The sequence below is a fragment of the Engraulis encrasicolus genome, chromosome 4, assembly GCF_034702125.1.
Source record: "Engraulis encrasicolus isolate BLACKSEA-1 chromosome 4, IST_EnEncr_1.0, whole genome shotgun sequence".
NCBI classification, from domain to species: Eukaryota; Metazoa; Chordata; class Actinopteri; order Clupeiformes; family Engraulidae; genus Engraulis; species Engraulis encrasicolus.
Window position 1 is genome coordinate 52,754,287 of NC_085860.1, and position 5,000 is coordinate 52,759,286.

General features: G+C 45.5%; 1 protein-coding gene across 1 annotated transcript in view; it reads left to right on the forward strand.

Moving 5' to 3' along the window:
- tln2b (talin 2b) overlaps window positions 1-5,000 on the forward strand; it is a 351,125-nt gene that overhangs the window by 146,691 nt on the left and 199,434 nt on the right. The gene's annotated exons all lie outside the window — the stretch shown is intronic.

A 5,000-nucleotide genomic window follows, 5' to 3' on the forward strand; every position in this document is an offset into this window, starting at 1 on the left:
ACTGGTTGTCCTGAGTCTACAGTACACACGCACACACACACACACGCATACATACACATACACCTATCATTCTGTCTCTCTCTCATTTTTTGTCTCAATGTCTCTTATTTTCCTTCTCTGTCTGTCTGTCTGTTACTGTGTTATTCTCCCCCTGTTCGTTTTGCTGTCTCAACCTGCTCGCTCCCTTTCTCTCTTTCTCTCTCTCTGTCGTCGCACAACATTTGTTGTGTTGTGTTTGTATCGTCATTATTTGTATGCCTGGCACATAATTTTGTAGCCCAAAACAATCTACTTTGGTATTCTGTGTGTTTTCCAATGGCATTGTTTTGAAGAAATTCCTGGTGTCACTATGTGTTGTGAGGAATAGTCGTCCATTTTAATTGACATCAGATTGAAGCATGGGTCTCTCTGGTATTCATACATTCATCAGCAAGTCTTTTGCAAGTAGCTGTGTCCATGCATCTATCCATCCGTGTGTTTGTGTGTGTATGTCTGTGTCTGAGTGCACATGCGTGCGTGCGTGCGTGCGTGCAGTGTGGGTGCGTTTTTGTGCGTGCTTGTGTGTGTGTGTTGACCACGACTAGGGTTTTCCTGTGGTGTGCAGTTTTGTCACCCTCATTCATTTCTTTTTTGTGGTCAGTTTGTCTATCCCCCTTTCCCATGTGTGTTTCCCCCTTCCCATGCAGTTTAATCTTGCTCAACCCGTTGCATTTCTGTGTTTTTGTTCCCTGTATACCAGTGTTTCTTCAATTGCAAAAGGAAAGAATAGCGAGCGCTCTATAGTCCTTTGTCCAGGTTGAAGGGGTGCATCTGGTTATTCCTTTTAGGGCTTGACAGACTTATGAACTGTATCCAAAGCACTCTCCTTTGAGTCAAGGTAGTTGAAGTATTAAAAACCCTTTATTTTACATCGGGGTAAACATGTTAAAAACGCCGACCGGTTTCAGCCATCTGGCCTTCATCAGGGCGTGGTTAGAGTTAGAGAGTGGTCTCTAACCACGCCCTGATGAAGGCCAGAAGGCTGAAACCGGTCAGCGTTTTTAACATGTTTACCCCGATGTAAAATAAAGGGTTTTTAGTACTTCAACTACCTTGACTCAAAGGAGAGTGCTTTGGATACAGTTCACCAGTGTTTCTTAGTGACAGTCTTCCTTCTCCAAACACGGTGGCCAATCATTCTCAAACAATAGGCAGTTCCCGCCCGCTAAACCTCATCCGCTTGGTCAATACTATATTGTCAATACATCAGTGCTTATCCTAATTGCATTGGCTTTCATTGTAGGACTTTAACTGGCAAGGGTAGAATACTGACAAGAGAGAGGCCGTAGCCCCTAGAGACGGATATGATGCATCAAGAGTTTTATTTAAGTAAACATGCATCAGCAATCAATACACAGTAGATTTGCATATTTTGGCATTGTTGCGGATTACTCCTTTTGCATGTTTCTAATCTGATGTGATAAATTAAATTTAAATAAACATGTACAGGGAATGAGCATTCGAGTAGAAACATAGACATAACATGTTCTGATCCATGATGTATTCTGTTATTTGCCAAATAGCAGATTGCATGTTTTGCGTGCGTCTATGTAATACATTTCATCTAAGTAAATAAATATTGCATGTGCCGTGAATATAAATATGAGCAGACATCTGAGAGGTGTGTTGGTTTGTGTATTCAATTATTTGCCAATGCCAAATTTCAGATGGCATGATCTGATGTAATGTGCAATAAAAAGAAAATAAATAAACATAAATCTGCCGTAGTGGATGTGCATAAGATTAGCAACAGGAGTGGTTAGCTGATCCATGTTTTCTGTTATCAGTCATGGCTAAATTCTGCTAGTCAGGAAACAAAGACAGTTGGCGTCTGCGCCTTAACTTGGGATCGCTTGTTGCTTGGTGCGACTGCTCACCAAAAATAGTGATACTAGGACAGTCAAAAAGATGAGGTGCACACAAGGCTTGCAGGTACAAAAAGTGTATTGTGGTCGACAAATTAACAAAAGAAGTCAACGGAAAAGATCTGGAGCTACAAACGTTTCGGACCTAGTCCATTATTCATCACTGGAGACGTTTGTAGCTCCAGATATTTTCCGTTGACTTCTTTTGTTAATTTGTCGGCCACAATACACTTTTTGAAACTGCAAGCCTTGTGTGCGCCTCATCTTTTTGACTATCCTAAATTCTGCTCGTCTCCAGGTGAATTACCTCTCCTTGAGAACTTGCTGTCTTGCCAGTCACACTGTGAGAGCCTAGACCCTAGAGTCTTTGACTTTTGCTGTTTTCTCCTATTGTGATATTAAAACATTTGACTTGCAAAGCTTGCACAAAGAGTCTTTTCAGGATGTTAAGACTCTTGCCTCAGCCTCTCTTTGTGATGGCTAATGTCGCATTCAGACCAAGAGCGAACTACGCTGCCTGGCAGCGGAGGTAGCAGAAGAATTTTCGCCTTGAATTCGCTGTATTCACTCTGGACGCGGCATTGACATGTTTGATTTAGCTAATCAAATAACGGCTCTGGCTTAACAGCCTCGGACACTCGGAGTTCACGCGGTGAACATTCCAATTGGTTTTCGACAAACAGTGTCATAGCTCATTGCCATGAGATTAGCTTGACTTTAATCGTTAAAATTCGCTCTGGTCGCTCAGTTCGCTTCGCCCCTGGCGAATTCGCTCTGGTAGCGCTGGTCGCGCACCCGCCACAGACAAATAATTACTTCCGTCGCTCCGTTCGCAGTGGTCGCTACTGGTGTGAACAAGGCATAATAGTGTTGTGTTACCGCAATGCTAACCCTTTCATGCAGAGCCTCTTATAAGTGTGTTGTCGGTCAGTGCAATGGTAATGACCAAATCTTAATCTTTTCCTCAAGGCTCTCCGTAATGTTGTGGCCATGTAGTTATGATGTAGTGGAGTACCTGTATCTACCTTGAAGCTTAATATGGCATAATAAGATATTGGATATTGAACATTTTTAACATGTTAAGTTAAGTAGAGATGATGTATTTATCCCTGAGGTAATGACCTGACCACCCAGCTAGCAGTAGAAGGAAGTGAGGATAATTTATTTATACCTTGAGGTAACGACAGATGTGGCCGATTGGTCCCCCTCTTCTTGATGACAGACAAAGCCACCCGGTCCGTCTGCCCTTTGAGGTGGCAGTGCTGAGTTGTTTTCTGTGCGTGTGCATGTGCACATATGAGTATGTGTGTGCGTGCGTGCGTGCGTGCGTGTGTGCGCAGCCCTCACCTCCCCTGGGGATGAACTGGTCCCAGCTGGGAAACGCCACTTGGCTTCGTTAGACTCACACCTTCCAACAGCAGGTAATAATATATTAGTGTTTTCATAGAATTTCCACCCCGCCTCATCCCTTACCACACATACTGGAGCCAACCTGTCTCACTCACAAGGTCTTGCTTATACGTATGCTGATATTTCACATATTACACATATTACACATATTTGTTTATCCGTTACTGTGTAAATGCAATGTGTTTTAGCCCCTGAAATGGGATATTTTTTAAAACCTGTTTGAACCAGAGTTCAAACTTAATTTTTGAAAATGCATTGGTTTTGTCCTCTCGTTTGCATGTAAATAACCACACATACTGAACCTGACTCAGTTACTACTAGCCTTCCACCTCACACACCTTATCCGTCACCGCCAGACATCCCTTGCTGTAGCATGCATGCACCTGACTTGAGCAGTGCCTTGCAGCCATTTTGACACGTGCTGTACTCCCCGCACTCCACCTTGTCAGAGGGTGTTCAGTCAGAGCGAGTCTGAGTGTAAGTATGCTTTTACTGTATAAAGAAAATGCTGCTCACACATCACAACAGCTCCACAGCATGACTATGGACTGGTACCTTGCAGGCTTTTTTTTTTTTTTAACACATTTTCTGCGCATCACACATCAGCTACTCGGAGAGAGGTCAGTGGTCAGAGGAGGGTGAGAGGATGCATACTGTAAAAAAAAGAGAATGCTGCTCACACACCACAGCAGGTGGAAGGAAGAGCAAGTCCAATGCACCGGCTCTGGTCTCTCGAACAGAGCAAGCTGAGACTAAAAGAGCTAAAACGCTGCTGAATCCCACCTGGAAAGCACAGGACAGAGATGATTAGATGAGATGGTGGGTTCTATGCTGTCAGTGACAAAAGCCGCGTAGAGTTCCCCGCCCAACATGTCGCTGCTGTGCTGTCAGTGTGTATTTGACCTACTGAAAATGTCCAGATTCTTTTTACATTAAATCTGGGAATTATCCCATTTTTTTTTAAGCTCAAAGTTGACGGGTATTGTGTGCTGCTGGAAATGCACAGGCGATGGGTGTCCCTCCCCTCAGGGTTGCCAGATGAGGCTGACTATTTCCAGCCCAAAAACTGCTCAAAACCCCCGCCTGGAAGCACTAAATCCTGCCCAGTTCTGTTGATTTCAATGGGCAAAATTGGGCAGGTTTTCCTGCAAAATGCCATTTTTACCCACAGACAGCCATTCCAAGCAGCCCAATTGGGCGGGAAACAGCCCGATAAGGCAACACAGCCTCCTCTCTGTGTTGCTATTGCTGCTGCTGCTATTGCTGCTGCTGTGGTGCATATAGTTACATCGGCTCATCCAGGCGGTCGGGGTTTCTGAGCCGCTGATGCAGGGGTTTCCCCGCGGGGGGCAGTGTGGGAGGCGGCAGGCGGGAGAGGTGAGGCGTGATGGGTTTGGGTGAAGTGGGGATAAGGTGGTGGGGGATGGGGGATGGGGGTGGTAGCGGAGAAAAGCTGAGCTTGCACAACTGACATGCAGACAGGCTAGCTGGCAGGGCTCAGTGCTTACTTACACTCCCACCACCCAGCGAAAGCCCCCCCAGCCAGCAACACCCCTGCCCTTCCCCACTCCTGCCCGCTCCAACCCAACACCACCTCATCTACAGCTTTATCACCCACCAGCCCTCACCCCCCGCCCCCCAGCCTGGCTCTTGCTCTCACTCTGGATTAGGGCTGTAAATCACAGC